Raw genomic sequence first — 17610 nt, 5'->3', positions numbered from 1 at the left:
CCCCATAAAACAGATGGCCAATTGAACTCCCATCACCTCCTCCCCTTTCCTGCTCTGTGTATTTAGTGCTGAGCACACAGCCCACTGAGCTATCAGCTGTTATTATAGTGTTATTTTCTTCTTTAATGTTACTTTTGACTTCTACATTGATAATTTGAATCAGGGTGATTTGATTAAGGTCAATTTATCATACAGAAAGTGAACTTACATGAAAAATCTGTCCACTCAATATAAAGATATAGGTATGAAATACTTTAACAAAACTTTCACTTTCTAAATGAGATTTACTTCACTAGACTCAAGGCTAAATGTTGCTAATGGATCAAGTTAGGAGATACTTCTCTATGCATTGTGATTGACCTCAAAATTGTCTAACATTCATTCTTGACTCTATTTTGCTGATATATGTGTACTCTTTGGAATGTCATGGAAGGAAGCTCCATGTTACTCATGTGTGAAATGACAGCAGAAAGATCCATAGATCTCACACAAAATCAATATTAATAATTATCAAATTTTTAAAAATGTTAAGTAATAACATTTACCCATGAGATTAGTGCTTCATAACTCCCAGCAATATATGCATTATCCCTCTGATATTAAATCATTACTGAAAATCAGTGGCAGAGTTTATGAGTCAGAGAAATATGTCCATGGGGATTCTTCAGGCAATAAAACTGGAGTGGGTTGCTATGTCCTCTTCCAGGGTGTCTTCCCAACCCAGGGATTGAACACAGGTCTCCTGCATTGCAGGCAGATTAAAGACCCTGATTCTGGGAAAGACTGAAGACAGGAGGAGAAGGGGATGACAGAGGATGAAATGGCTGGATGGCATCACCAGGTCAATGGACATGAGTTTGAGCAAGCTCTGGGAGTTGGTGACGGACAAGGAAGCCTGACATGGCGCAGTCCATGGGGTCACAAAGAGTTAGACACGACTGAGTGACTGAACTTAACTGATTTATCTTTGATATGTTAAATTTTGATATCCACAAAACTCTATGCAACTCTTTCAGCATTCTATGGCATTCTCTGTCTTCTCTGTTCCAGCCATTCTAAACTCATTCCAGACACTTAGCTATACTAAGAATCAGTTTGTAATATTTATGTTGTTTCTTTAAAACACTGTCTTCTATTACCTTCCTTCAAAGTTTGTCTATTTTTCAGATTAAATATTGGTAGATTCTGGCACAGAAAAAAATCACTGGTCATTACCTGTATCTTTCAATTTAAAACAACTCAATTTAACACTAGCATGCATTAGTCATGCATACAGTGCTCTAGCTCCCTGGGATATGTGGTAGAAGCTGTAATGGCTTAGAAGAAATGGAATCCCTTAGAAGAAATGAGTAGCCATCACAGTCAACAAAAGAGTATGAAATGCAGTACTTGGGTGCAACCTCAAAAACAACAGAATGATCTCTGTTTGTTTCCAAGGCAAACCATTCAATATCACAGTAATCCAAGTCTATGCCCCAAACAGTAATGCTGAAGAAGCTGAAATTGAATGGTTCTATGAAGACCTACAAGACCTTCTAGAACTAACACCCAAAAAAGATGTCCTTTTCATTATAGGGGACTAGAATGCAAAAGTAGGAAGTCAAGAGATACCTGAATAGACAGGCAAATTTGGCCTTGGAGTACAAAAAAAGAAGCAGGGCAAAGGATAACAGAGTTCTGCCAGGAGAGCACGCTGGTCATAGCAAACACCCTCTTCCAACAAGACAAGAGAAGACTACACATGGACATCACCAAATGGTCAATACCAAAATCATATTGACTATATTCTTTGCAGCCAAAGAGGGAGGAGCTCTATACAGGAACTGATTGTGGCCCAGATCATGAACTCATTACAAAATTCAGACTTAATTGAAGAAAGTAGGGAAAACCACTAGCCCATTCAGGTATGACCTAAATCAAATCCCTTATGGTTATACAGTGGAAGTAACAAATAGATTCAAGGGATTATATCTGATAGAGTGTCTGAAGAACTATGGATGGAGGTTCATGACATTTTACAGGAGGCAGTGATCAAGACCATCCCCAAGAAAAAGAAATACAAAAAGGCAAAATGGTTGTCTGAAGAGGCCTTACAGATAGCTATGAAAAGAAGAGAAACAAAAGACAAAGGAGAAAAGGAAAGATATACCCATTTGAATGCAGAGTTCCAAAGAATAGCAAGGAGAGATAAGAAACCCTTCCTCAGCGTCAATGCAAAGAAATAGAGGAAAACAATAGAATGGGAAAGACTAGAGATGTCTTCAAGAAAACTAAAGTTACCAAGGGAAATTTTCATGCAAAGGTGGGCAAAATAAAGGACAAAAATGGTATGGACCTAACAAAAGCAGAAGATATTAAGAGGTGGCGAGAATATACAGAAGAACTATACAAAAAAGATCTTCATGACCCAGATAATCATGATGGTGTGATCACTCACCTAGAGCCACACATCCTGGAAAGTGAAGTAAGTGGGCCTTAGGAAGTGTCACTATGAACAAAGCTAGTGGAGGTGATGGAATTCCAGTTGAGTTATTACAAATACTAAAAGATGATGCTCTGAAAGTGCTGCACTCAGTATGCCAGCAAATTTGGAAAACTCAGCAGTGGCCACAGGACTGGAAAATTTCAGTTTTCATTCCAATCCCTAAGCAAGGCAATGCCAAAGAATGTTCAAAGTGAAAGTGAAAGTGAAGTCACTCAGTTGTGTCCAACTCTTTGCGGCCCCATGGACTGTAGCCTACCAGGCTCCTCCGTCCATGGGATTTTCCAGGCAAAGGTACTGGAGTGGGTTGCCATTTCCTTCTCCAGAGGATCTTCCTGACCCAGGGATCGATGCCATGTCTACCTGCATTTCAGGCAAACACTTTACCCTCTGAGCCACTAGGGAAAAGAAAGTCCAAACTACTGCACAACTGCACTCATTCCACATGCTAGCAAAGTAATATCAGAATTCTCCAAGCCAGGCTTCAACAGCACGTGAACCCGTGAACTTTCAGATGTTCAAGCTGGATTTAGAAAAGGCAGAGGAAGCAGAGATCAAATTGCCAACTTCTGTTGGATCATCAAAAAAGCAAGAGAGTTCCAGAAAGACATCTATTTCTGCTTTATTGACTATGCCAAAGACTTTGACTCTGTGGATCACAACAATTTCTGGAAAATTCTGAAAAAAGATTGGAATACCAGACCACCTGACCTGCCTCTTGAGAAATCTGTATGCAGGTCAGGAAGCAGCAATTAGAACTGGATATGGAACAACACACTGGTTCTAAATAGCGAAAGGAGTATGTCAAGTCTGTCTATTGTCACCCTGTTTATTTAACTTATATGCAGAGTACCTCATGAGAAACGCGGGGCTGGAAGAAGCACAAGCTGGAATCAAGATTGCTGGGAGAAATATCAATAACCTCAGATATGCAGATGACACCACCCTTATGGCAGAAAGTGAAGAAGAACTAAAGAGCCTCTTGATGAAAGTGAAAGAGGAGAGTGAAAAAGTTGGTTTAAAACTCAACATTCAGAAAACTAGGATTATGGCATCTGATCCCATCACTTCATGGCAATTAGATGGGGAAACTGGCTGACTTTATTTTTCTGGGCTCCAAAATCACTGCAGATTGTGACTGCAGCCATGAAATTAAAAGAGGCTTGCTCCTTGAAAGAAAAGTTATGACCAACATAGACAGCTTATTAAAAATCAGAGACATTACTTTGCCAACAATGGTCTTTTTCCAGTAGTCATGTATAGATGTGAGAGTTGGACTATAAAGAAAGCTGAGTGCCAAAGAATTGATGCTTTTGAACTGTGGTGTTGGAAAAGACTCTTGAGAGTCCCTTGGACTGTAAGGAGATCCAACCAGTCAATCCTAAAGGAAATCAGTCGTGAATGTTCATTGGAAGGACTGATGCTGAAGCTGAAGCTCCAATACTTTGGCCACTTGAAGCGAAGAGCAGATTCATTAGAAAAGACCCTGATGCTGGAAAAGATTGAAGGCAGGAGGATAAGGGGAAGACTGAATGAGATGTTTGGAATGCATCACCAACTTGATAGATATGAGGTTGAGCAAGTTCCCAAAATAGATGGCAATGGACAGGGAAACCTGGCCTGCTTCAGTTCATGGGGTCGCCAAGAGTTGGACACAACTGAGCGACTGAACTGAACTCAGTTTGTACCTCTTAATCCTCTTCACCCATTTCACCCCTTCCACCACCCCTCTCCTCTCTGGTAACTGCTAGTTTGTTTTCTGTACTTGTGAGTCTGTTTCTCTTATATGTGTGTGTGTGTGTGTGTGTGTGTGTGTTTTAATTCTACACATAACTCAAGACATACAGTATTTGTCTTTCTCTATTTGACTTATTTCACTAAGCATAATACATTCCAGATCCACCTATGTTGTCAAAAATGGCAAGATCTCATCTTTTTTATGGCTGAATAATAAACAAGGGGATACTATCTATCATACTCTATTCATCCATTCAGCTATTTAATGAGTATACCATGTTATTTTATATAAGGGACTTGAGCATCCTGGATTTTGTTATTCACAGGGAATTCTGGAACCAATCCCTTGTGGATACTAAGGGATGACTGTACCACACTGTGGGACAAAAATAGAGAATAGTTAACAGGTTTTGGTGGTAAAATTGGTTACCCCTAATGCTTTATTATATGTGAGAAATGAGAATATAAAACTATGCCTGTGGAGTAAACAAGCATTAAAACACTTGAAGAAAACAAGGGCTTTTATACAGTGTGGGGACAAGTTCAAGAATATATGCCATGATTAATAACTATAGTGTAATATTGTCATTTATATCTAATTTTCCTTAACAAATACTGAGGAAAATATCCATGTCCTGATAAAGTTTGAATTTTTTTTTTCTTTTTTTGCTTATGTGAAGCACAATTTTCTCCTTCTTTCTTGGTCATTCTTTCTATCAAACCTTAAATTAAACATTAATAAATTATTTTCATATAGTTAATAATGTCTTTTATATTTCAGAAGTAAGGGAGATGCTCTTTTCTTTAAAATATTTTCAAAATGTCTGTCAAAGCAGGGGTGAACTGATGCTGCATAGCTATGTATCTCTTTTTCTATACAAACATATCTGGGATCTTATACTAAAATAAATGAAAATCATTAAGATCATACAGGTCATATTAATATGTATTGGAAAATTCCAAACTTAAAAAATTGCTAGTGATAAGCTTTATGAGGAATACAAAACACTGTTATCATTGCTAAAGAAAAAAAAGCCTTTCTTTAGCACACTTAATATATATAAATTTGTTTTAAAAAATGAGTGAATCAGCACACCTTATGGGAGCTTATAACCATTAAAGGCTTGTTTCTATAGTGTTCCACATTTGCCTTGTATAATTCAGTGAAACTGTTAAATATAAATAATGAAATCAGTGATTGCAATAACAGTAATGAAGAAGAAAGAGGAAGGAAAGGATGAGGAAGATAAGGAATTTTACTTTTATAAAGACAGAATCATTTTATCCAAAGTTATATTTGTATCATATATACAAAGAAGAATATTTTGGTGTACATTATGTTCTCTTAACTCATTAGGTTGGGAGGGAATTGTATATCCTAGGAGACCAGGAATGTTGCAAAAAGACATTAAAATTTAGAATATTTATATAGAGTGCTGCAACTTACTTTTTCAAGTTTTCTTGATATTTTATGAAGCAAATAAAGATATATAATTTAAGTCCTTAATTATTTTCATTTAAATAAAAGACACTTATTTTTAACCAAACATGCAATGCCCCTTGAATCACAACTTCTAATGAAATTACTTTTGAAGGCTTTAGCCAGATTTTAAAATTTAATTTCTAACATAAATATGGCTGAAGTTCTCACCTTTGCTCTGATCCCGTCTTTTTTTTTTTTCCTTCACATCAGCAGAGGCAGGGCTGACAGGAAGGGGATTAAGATGAGAAGTGAATCCCCCTCATGCCTCTCCAGCATTCCTTCCCCTACCTCACCCTGTGACCATAGCAACAGTGGGTGAACAGAGCTGGAAAATGTAGCTCAGGGTAGGGGTAGTGCAGTCCATTCTAACAGCACACTCTCCCTGGGAGTCTGGGTTGAGTGTGGCAGATCTTTGAAAGCAGCAGGGGAATCCTTGATAAATACCAATATCCACATAGAAGATACAATAAGAATCAACCACATTTTCTTATCTTTACGAAGATAACTAAAAATGTAACAGTGAAGAAACTGTGTTGAGAGACAGTCTGCCATTATCAAGAAATCCTCTCACTTTCAGAATGCTTTTTATATAAATTGCACTACATATACAAGATTATTTTTAGAATATTTTTACAATATTAAAATTTATATTAGGATAAATATTAATGACCACACCACCAGCTTGAAAATTTTCATATTTTGGAAATCCGTTCACCAGAGCTGTGATTTTTGTGTTAACTGTCCCTTTGATTTTTCTTTAAAGAAAAATCTTCCCAACCCAGGGATTGAACTGGAGTATCTTACATCTCCTGCATTGGAAGGAAGGCTCTTTAGCACTAGCGCACCTCTTGGAAATCACATGTATATATATGAAGTGAAAGTCACTCAGTCGTGCCCAACTCATACATACATACATACATATATATATATATATATGTATGTATACACAAATTTGCTTGATTTGAACTTTATACAATTAATAGAAAACTGTGCTCTTTTCAGTACATTTCATCAAATTGGCCCACTATTGCATATTTATGACCTATCTGAATTGATGTGTGTTGTCATGGTACATTTATTTTCAGTAATGTCTTTTATTATTTTATGAAGATATACATAATTTATTTGTCTTTTTTACTATCAATGGACAATTGTTAGAAAAATATTAAAAATATTTAGCCATAAATATTGCATAAAAACTGAATAGTGGAAACAAAATCATAACCACTCTGAACACTGTTAGATTTAAAAAAGAAGAAACAGCCATACCAGTGCATTTCAGCCAAATTCAAACCATTAGAGTAGCTTCCTTTTCTTTTCTGCTGAATATAAATTTGATATGAGTATATCTGAATGTGTACCTTTGTGCAATGTATTAACTTCTTTTCTTAAAAAAAACACACACAGAAGAATTGACAAATTGTTGAATACATATATACTTATTTTTTTTTATATAATGCCGAATTGCTCACGATGTTGTGTCATTAACAGTATGTGCGAGTTCTCATTAATCCACTTACGCTGCTTCTTGAGTTTTCCAGTCTGGTGTAAGTAAGGAAAATAATAAAATTCCTGCCTCGTCAAGCCTAGTGCAGTAAACTGTGCATAATCCAGACATCTTGAGTTAAAGCTGAATCTGATAATATGATGTTGCTGTTTAGTGGTTAAGTCATGTCCAAGTCTCTGTGACCCATGGATTGTAGCCCACCAGGCTCCTCTGTCCATGAGATTTCCCAGGCAAGAATACTGGAGTGAGTTGCCATTTCCTTCTTCAGGGGATCTTCCTGACCCAAAGAGATTAAACCCACATCTCCTGCATTAGCAGGCAGATTTTTACCAGTGAATCACCAAGGATGCCTGATAATATGATAGAACTGGTGAAAGTGTAGGTTGTGTTCTTCATAAAGAAAAAGAAAGAACCCGAATATCTGAAATGCTAGTCAAGCAAAATGTAGTGGGATTTGTGGATACTAATTGTTCCCACATTCCATTTGCTCTATAACTTTTAGGTGCCAAATTTTATGTGCACATGTTAACCTGCAGCTAAAAATAAAATTTTGTGTCCTCCAATAGTTTAGTAGAGTCACATAACTACTTTTGGGCAATTGAATGTAATGGTAATGATGTGGATCATTTCTGAGTCATCTCCTTGCAGATAAATCCACTTGATCTCTACCCTCCATTTGCCTTTTATGCTGTCTGGGAAATGATAATAATTGGAGTCAATTAGGGAGCTTGGTTTTAAGGATGGCAGCACCAGCATACCCTTAAAGCTAAAAATCTCATTCTGGGATTTTACATGAGTGAATATAATTTCATAGTTAAGCTACTATATTTGTGATCTATTTGTCACAGCATCATTAGCTGATACCTACATAATGCATTTGAAAAAAATAAATGTTTTCTACTATGCATGTCTTAACTTTCAAGTTAAACTTTCTTATGAAATAGAAATCTTTCTAAATATCTACATATATGCTAAAAAGAAATAAATGATGCCCACATTACATAAATCTATCTAACAAGACAAATTATGCATCACTATCCAAATGACAGGTCATTTCCAGGTGTGCAGTCTAGCTGAAATATTAAAGAAATATGATGAATCAAAACCCCAAACAATATATTTTTTTCCTTTTGGCTAGATTTTAATAAAATATTTTGAGCTTATATTTCTACTCAGAGACCCAAGTTTCCTTCATTTAATAATACTTTTTTCTACCCATAAATTAAAATTCCAACTAATAATGAGAGATGTTTTAATCAAAATGCTATAACTTATAATTCATGGAAACTTAGTTTTTTCTTGGTTAAATGGTATTTCTCTCTTATTTCAAATAGTGAAAGAATACACTAGTGAGTTTTCCTTATATTGGCATGAAATTTTTGCTGCCATGGAAAAGATAATTCCTTAAATTACAGTATATAAAAAATGCAGTAAACATAAACATTTAAAATATAAAGCTATATTTTGTATCATCCTTGTTATGAATACTTGTGGCTAGGAATAAATAAATATAATAATTTACATTTTAATATTAAATCAATTAAGAAGTTTTAAGATCCAAGTCTCAAAGATGTGTGAGGTGTTTATTCATAGCAGCATACTGACATGCAAGTTTCCACTTTTCTCAAATAGAAAAAACATAGTTGTATTTGTTCTTTTTTTGATTGTAAGTTTTAATGTTTCCATTTTGATAATTTTTAAAGCCACATTATTACCACCCAAATCAAGATATAGTACATTTACAATATTCTAGAAAGTTCTATCATGCTCTTTTGATTTAATCCATCCTCCAAGGGAATCATGTATGTGTGTACACACTTTACATATGTACTTACTAGTTTCAGACGTGAAAGAAGCATTACATTGGACTTCAGTCCTCAATGTGCAGGGCTGTAATTGGATTTGTTTGGAGGTATAGTGCCCTTCCACATAATGATAGTGGCAGAAATAGATCTACAAGCTAAGTATGTGGGTTTCAAATAAAATACTATTCTTTGATTAAATTTCTATTCCTTATTTATCTACTTTTATATGATTGTTGTAATGTGTTTCTTTTTCCCCCAGGGAGCTATTACTTTATTATTTTAAATATATTGTGTTAATGATGCTGACTGGTAGTGTGATATTGAAGCTTTTTGTAATTCTCATAGCATCCGAGAGACCTCCCAGCTTTTGAAGAGTAGATCAGTAAATGCACTTAAATGTTAGGTAAAATACCTGGACCTGCTCTCCAACTGGCAAACTTTCAAAGTAAAGTTGAATTCTAATTATGGTACATTTATGCATTTCAGTAATACTGTTTCACCATGATTTTTCAATGTACTCAAGTTTAATTTTTACATACTGTGGTTACAAATCATGATAAAACAATTAATTAATTTTTTTTATTATTTAGATATTGCCACCGACACATTTTAAAAATAGGATTTCAGTCACCTTGCAGGGGATAGATTCAAAGAAAAGGAAACTAAAATGCTTTTTGTCTTTTAACTAAAATTTTTATTCAGAAGAAAAATCTAACAATTTATTTGAACATGCAGATCAGTTCTAACGCAGCCTTTCTTTCTTTTTCTTTTCTTTTTTTTTTTTTTTTTTTTGCAGATTTCCTATTAACTGTAGTCTCCTGGAGTTGGTATGTGTCACATATGAAGTGAATGAACCAGCTATTACTATCACCCCAGCCACAAAGAGCTAGAAACTGGTGAATATTTTTTTTTCTTACCTTTATAGTCATCTTTCATTTCACTTTTCTTGCTTAATGGTTTATGTGGTACTAACTGAAAAGCAATTCAAAAACAAACCTGAAAGTGTAAGAATTCAACAGGACCAGAATTTGACTCTTCCCGTGCTTCAGTTAATTAATATTAGAATAAGAAAAAATTTTTTAAATGTTCACATTTAGAAATATAATGTAAATATCATGTCTATGGAGACTTTTCGAATATCAACTTTTTTCCCTGAACACTATCAGGAAATATGGTTTATTGCAAATAGAGTCAGAAACGCGTCCTTAATTTGGAATAGATTCTAAAAAGCTGTAAAATTAATGGCTCCAAGTTCTGTGTCAGATGCAGGGAGGGAAGAAAGGGAAAGACAGGTGTGAAATTTATAAATGGGAGAGAGATGGGAAAAGTGTCTTAGTTCGTAAAAGTGTTAGTCACTCAGTCATGTCCGACTCTGGGAACCCATGAACTCTAGCCCACCAGGCTCCTCTGATGATGGAATTCTCCAGGCAAGAATATAAGAGTGTGTAGCCATTCCCTTCTCCAGGGTATCTTCCTACCCAGGGATCGAACGCAGGTCTCTTGCATTGCAGAATTCTTTACTGTCTGAGTTAGAAGCTTCTGCTGCTGCTGCTGCTAAGTCGCTTCAGTCGTGTCCAACTCTGTGTGACCCCGTAGATGGCAGCCCACCAGGCTCCCCCGTCCCTGGGATTCTCCAGGCAAGAACACTGGAGTGGGTTGTCATTTCCTTCTCCAATGCATGAAAGTGAAAAGTGAAAGTGAAGTCGCTCAGTCATGTTCACAGAGAAACCCCTAAGTAAACAGTTGTTCTAACCCTTCAAAATAGGCTAGCCATATGAACATATACTTTTAGAAAAACTTGTGTAAGTCCAATATATTTGAAAATTATCTGAAAGAACTTGTTTATCTATAAACAGGATAAGAAATGAATATCAGCATTCTGGAAGAATATTTTTCTAGAGTGATTAAAAAGTTGTATGTCTTCATGACCCATTTTTTTTGTAAAAGAGAACATACACAGTTGCATTATTGTCTTAAATCAAACTAAAGTTACATAAGCTTTGAGTAATTGATGTGCTTTTTTCATAGTGAGGGTATTTTTTCATGATAAATTTTAAAGCTATACTTCACTTAGAAGAACTGAAAGCACTCGAGCATTTGGTCAGCCTCCCTTAATGATGGGAAAGATGGAGTCTTAAAGACCATGACAAGAAACTCCTTATGTATTCTCATACTGATGCAGAACATTAAATATTACTAAGGCTTAGTGTAGCTGCATGGTCTGTGATCCATTTTGAGTTAAGTTTTGTAAATACTGTGTCTAGATTCATTGTTTTGTCTGTGGATATCCAGTTGTTCTAGCACCATTTCTTGAAAGACTATGTTTGTCTCATTGTATTCCTTTGTTCCTTTGTCCAAGATTAGTTGGCTCCATTTATGTGAGCCTTTAGTACTGTGGTGATAAGATATGGGGAGATGCTGGATGCTTGGGGCTGGTGCACTGGGACGACCCAGAGGGATGGAAAGGGGAGGGAGGAGGGAGGAGGGTTCAGGATGGGGAACACATGTATACCTGTGGCGGATTCATTTTGATATTTGGCAAATCTAATACAGTTATGTTAAGTTTAAAAATAAAATAAAATTAAAAAAAAAAAAAAAACAAGTGGTGCTGGGAAAACTGGTCAACCACTTGTAAAAGAATGAAAGTAGAACACTTTCTAACACCATACACAAAAATAAACTCAAAATGGATTAAAGATCTAAACATAAGACCAGAAACTATAAAAATCCTAGAGGAGAACACAGGCAAAACTCTCTCCAACATACATCACAGCAGGATCCTCTATGACCTACCTCCCAGAATATTGGCAATAAAAGCAAAAATAAACAAATGGAATCTAATTAAAATTAAAAGCTTCTGCACAACAAAAGAAACTATAAGCAAGGTGAAAAGACAGCCTTCAGAATGGGAGAAAAAAAAAAAAAAAGATATGGGGAGATGCAAAGTAAATAAAGAGTCCTGTGATTAGTTTCAGTCTTCTGGCGATCCTGTGCCCCTGGACTGTGATCTTTAGCCGTGCCTATAAGGTTTCTTTCCTGCTTGGGACAGGATGGCTAAAGGAATCTGAAGTTGGATATTTCCCTTCTTGTGGACAGGCTAAGCTCTAATACAATATTTTCTTCTGAGAGTACATAATACTGTGGAGTATATCAAAACAGTTACTTTTTTCCCCTCACTGCCTGAAGCCAGAGGTTTTTTCAGCTTTGATATTCATTGTGAGGATCAGATCAGGCTTTTGGAGGTAAAACTTACATAAGCATGGAAGCTCCCAGTGGCCAGGTCCTCCTGTAGTTTTTATCTCTCAGGCTTGTCTACAGAGAATGTCTAGTAACTTGTCAATTACAGTTTAAATTTTCCTACCCTTGCCATGGTTCCCCTGGAGATTTCTGCTAATGGTTTTCAGCTCTGGTAAGTTATGATTCTCCGTAATCACCTCTGTCTCCTATTTTAAGGGCAGTGGTTTGCTCTGTGACTTCATTTCTGTGCCAGATCTAAGATTAGTTGTTGATTTTTCAGTTTATACAGATATTCAATTTATGTATAACTGAAAACCTTCGATGAATTAGCAACTTCTGCAAACCTGGTTTACTTTCTTAAAAAGAGATACTTAATTTGTTTTTATATTTTCATTAAAGTATAGTTGATTTACAATGTTATGTTAATTTCTAGTGTCTAGCAAAGTGATTCAGTTATATATGTATATATTTATATTTTCATATTTATGAAAATTTTCATATTCTTTTCCATTATAGTTTTTATAAGGTATTGAATATAGCTCCCTGTTCTATCAGTAGGACCTTGTTGTTTCCCTATTTTATATATGTGTTAGTCACTCAGTCATGTGTGACTCTTTGCGACCCCATGGACTATAGCCCATCAGGTTCCTCTGTCCATGGGATTGTATCTGCTATTCCTATACTCTTAATTTATCCCTCCCCCACTTTCTCCTTTGGAAACCATAAGTTTTCTTTCTGTATCTGCGAGTCTGTTTCTGTTTTGTAAATAAGTTCATTTGTGTGCTATTTTTGATTCCATATATAAGTAAGAAATACTGTATGATATTTGTCTTTCTCTGTCTGACTTCATTTAGTATGATTATCTCTAGGTCCATCCACGTTGCTGCAAATGGCATTATTGCATTCCTTTTTATGGCTGAATGCTATTCCATCACATTTTTATATATATATATATAATATTGATATACATCATTATATGTACATATATATGTATATCAACATGATCAGATTATCTATTTATTCTTGATTCAGGTTTGGAGGGCTGTATATTTCTAGAAATTTGTACAGTTCTTCTAGGCTGTTCAATTTGTCGACATAATTGTTTGTATTATTTTCTTAATTCTTTTCGTATTTTTGTAGTATCAATTTAGATTGCACTGAAGTTACATGGCGTGCTGTGATTCATGGAGTCACAAAGAGTCGGACACAACAGAGCGACTGAACTGAACTGAAGTTACGTTACAAAATCTCCGCTGTCTACCTATAGTCTCAAATGCTAGCTATGAATTCACATAGCAAAACATATGACAGGATTGTTGTTATTTGTATATCCTTTCCAGCTTTTAAAAAGGAATCTTAAGGTGTTATTATTTCAATATTATTATAGCCCTTAATCTATAGTAATAAATGACACACTTTACCTTTTGAGAAGTATTATGTACTTTATGAAGTTATACTCAGTATATGATTGTTTATCACTGTGAGAATATTTAATTCTTTCACTGCAGTAGTTACAAATGATGCATTTCGGTGCTGTTGTTGCCAGTCTCTTGCATTCATTCTATTTTTTTGTTTTTGTGGGGTATTTTGTCCCCATTGTATTATTTCTATATGCCTGCTGCTACTGCTGCTGCTGAGTCGCTTCAGTCGTGTCCGACTCTGTGCGACCCCATAGATGGAAGCCCACCAGGCCCTATCGTCCCTGGGATTGTCCAGGCAATAACACTGGAGTGGGTTGCCATTTCCTAATTTTGTTTAATTTTGCCCCTAGTAATTTGGAGTGCATGCACTCATTTTAAAACCAGTTCTTTGCAAATACATTTTAGCATGTGTATACAGAGGACTTTTTTTCCTTTGAAAAGCTACAAAGTAGCAGACAATGGGGTGGGGAGAGTTACAGAACTAGGTTATTTTGAGCAAGAGTTGAGAAAGTTCCCTGAAGAGGAAAGAGAACATCATCCCACTGGGTGTCCAGTGAGTTTTTTTCTGAGGGGGAGCTGTTGGTCAGCTAGGACAAGTTGTGCTCAGCCCTTCTGAAGCATTTAATATGCAAGTTCTGTCATGTTGTCTGGAAAAGCTGGCCCTGTTGTATCAAGTAGGGATTTGCCAGCACAGTCATTTTTTTAACCTTTAAATATCTTTAAATCTCTCAAAATAGCCATGAACTTTAGCAGCTAAAATGTGCTAGCAATACAGCTGGCCAAATGATTCTCATCATTCTTTTGTTTCCCTTCTGCTGCCCTCTAAAACAGAGGCATTTGTGGACAGGGAGAACTGAATGTCTCTCTGCTATTAATTTTTAAATGTCTGAGTCAGTCTTCAATGTCTTATTTCAGAGCTAGCAGGACTTTATAAAGATTTATAGTGTGCTACTTTTCAGTACTAGCGCAAAGATTTTTTTTTGTGTGAGTGCATCTATTTGGTAAATTAAAGGCGTAAATCAATTCTAACAGAAATATCAAAAAAGCTCTTAGAAAAAATGAATAGATAAATCTAGCCATGAAATATTAAAAAATTATTATTTTATCACTTATATGTGCATTTGCCCTACAATGCTTTGTAACATTATTTACAGAATTAATGGAGCAACTACATTTTAGCAGCTGTCATTGATCCTGTTCCATAACTATATCATAAATGCTGGAATTTCATTTACCTGTAAACAGAATCTATACTGTTTCTTCATAAAACAATTTGCCACCATTTCTGTGACGTTGAATACATTAGTGTTTCTTTCTACAGCTTTTTCCCATAAGTCATGGATTAGATTACCTGAGGATTATTGGATCTGATCTTTAGAAACTAATATTTTGCTTGATAAGTCACAGGATGCTTCATTAAGAATGGTTTAAGTAGGTAGGAAAAAAATTTCCTTAAACATCAAGATAAATGGAATTAGGCAATCCAGTACACCACCCTAAAGGACCCTGGATCTCTTTATTTCCATGTTCCATGTATCTTAACATTTCCTTTCATCTTCATGACTTAAAAATAACTGCTAATGCTCAGTGAACCTCATCTAAGTTCCAGGCAATAAGAAGAATGAGGAAGCCAAGGAAGAGTCAGGTATAGGTAACTTCGTGTGCCATGAGTCTGAATTCTTTAATTTTTTTTTAATTCTTACTTCCGTACTAAATAAAAGTTCCCCTGCTGCCTCAATCACAAGAAAAACTTTGATAGTCTACAAAATCCTAAATTCCATAACTTCTCCTAATATTCTGTTCTGTATACTTATTAACAACACTAAGTTTTATTAAATGAATGAATGAATGGTTGAATGATCCTGTCCTGGGAGTGCAGGAGGTTGTTACTGAAGGAGGAAACAGACAGAACAGGCTCCATCTTGAAAGCAGGACTCCATCTTGGGCCGGACTGTGGACTTTGAGCTCTATGCCCAGTATCTATTTCAACATACCAACTGGAAAACCAGACCCCCTAGATGGAAGAGCCCCAGGCTCATACCTAGACTCTCCATCACCTAAAAGAATACCCTAATTTATCTGTGTAACCCAATAGAATCATAAATTCTATTATGCTTATTTGGGTATGACCGCAGCCTATTGATAATTGTCCACTGTTAACCACTGGGCTTAAGGCATATGAATCATGGGTTAACTTTGATTGCATCTTTCTTTTCCTTTGTTCAGACTAGTTTCAGGGAATTTGGGGAGGTGGGTTTGGCCACATATACTTAGGGTATATAAGGTTTTCACAAAAACTGGTCAGGGTCCTTGGCTAAGAGGAGACTCTGCCTTAGGCCCGCCAGTGTAATAAACTGCACTCCACCATCTGCATTGTCCTTCTGAGTGAGTTTGTTTCCCGGAACATGTGGCTACAACATTACAGTAAGTAAGAGTTTTCTTAGTAGAATAGACATCTCCCTCAGTGGAGATGTCTTATTCAAAAATACTGTCAGGGTTAACAGTGCCTTCATTTACAAAAGGTAAAGTTAGAGTGAGTACACTGTAAATTTCTCATTTACATACAGAGAAATATGTATGTGAGAGAATAAAGAGAGAATAAAGTATGTGACTCCACCAAAATAATGTATCAAAATATTTGATGAATTAAAAACAGTAGGATCATGAATCAAATTGTCCTCTTCTAAAGTGATAATTTGTAACTAAGTAAAATACAACCTGAGATGAGAGAGATAGCTCAGTTCAGTCGCTCAGTCCTGTCCGACTCTTTGCGACCCCATGAATTTGCAGCACCCCAGGCCTCCCTGTCCATCACCAACTCCCAGAGTTCATTCAAACTCATGTCCATCGAGTTGGTGATGCATTCCAGCCATCTCACCCTCTGTCGTCCCCTTTTCCTCCTGCACCCAATCCCTCCCAGCATCAGGGTCTTTCCCAATGAGTCAACTCTTCACATGAGGTGGCCAAAGTATTGGAGTTTCAGCTTTAGCATCATTCCTTCCAAAGAAAACCCAGGGATGATCTCCTTTAGAATGGACTGGTTGGATCTCCTTGCAGTCCAAGAGACTGTCAAGAGTCTTCTCCAACACCACAGTTCAAAAGCATCAATTCTTCAGCGCTCAGCTTTCTTCACAGTCCAACTCTCACATCCATGCATGAACACTGGAAAAACCATAGCCTTGACTAGATGGACCTTTGTTGGCAAAGTAACATCTCTGCTTTTGAATATGCCATCTAGGTTGGTCATAACTTTCCTTCCAAGGAGTAAGCTGCAGAGAATTAATTTAATTTTAATTTAATGGCTGCAGTCACCATCTACAGTGATTTTGGAGCCCCAAAAAATAAAGTCTGACACTGTTTCCCCATCTATTTGCCATGAAGTGATGGGATCAGATGCCATGATCTGAGTTTTCTGAATGTTGAGCTTTAAGCCAACTTTTTCACTCTCCTCTTTCACTTTCATCAAGAGGCTTAAAAGTACAACCTGAGATGAGCGAGATAGTATCAGCTACTAAACAAATGTTCTGGGCTTCTTTGTTTGTAAATACTTGTTAATTAATAACATTTGGTAAGTTATTTACATACACTGAGCTTTAGATTTCTCATCTAAACTAGAAGATCACAGATTGTTGAAGGATTAATAAATGCCTTCATTCATTTGAAATATTATTGAATATCATCTAATGTTAAAATGGGCTCCCTTCATAGCTCATTTGGTAAAGAATCTGCCTGCAATGCATGAGACCCCGGTTCAATTCCTGGGTGTGGAAGATCCACCGGAGAAGGGATAGACTATCCACTCCAGTATTCTTGGGCTTCCCTTGTGGCTCAGTTGGTAAAAGAATCCACCTACAATGTAGGAGACCTGGGTTTGATCCCTTTGTCGGGAAGATCCCTGGAGAAGGGAAAGGCTACCCACTCCAGTATTCTGGCCTGGA

This window comes from Bubalus kerabau, chromosome 12 (genome assembly GCF_029407905.1).
Source record: "Bubalus kerabau isolate K-KA32 ecotype Philippines breed swamp buffalo chromosome 12, PCC_UOA_SB_1v2, whole genome shotgun sequence".
In the NCBI taxonomy this organism is placed as follows: domain Eukaryota; kingdom Metazoa; phylum Chordata; class Mammalia; order Artiodactyla; family Bovidae; genus Bubalus; species Bubalus kerabau.
Note: the sequence above shows the minus strand (reverse complement) of the source record.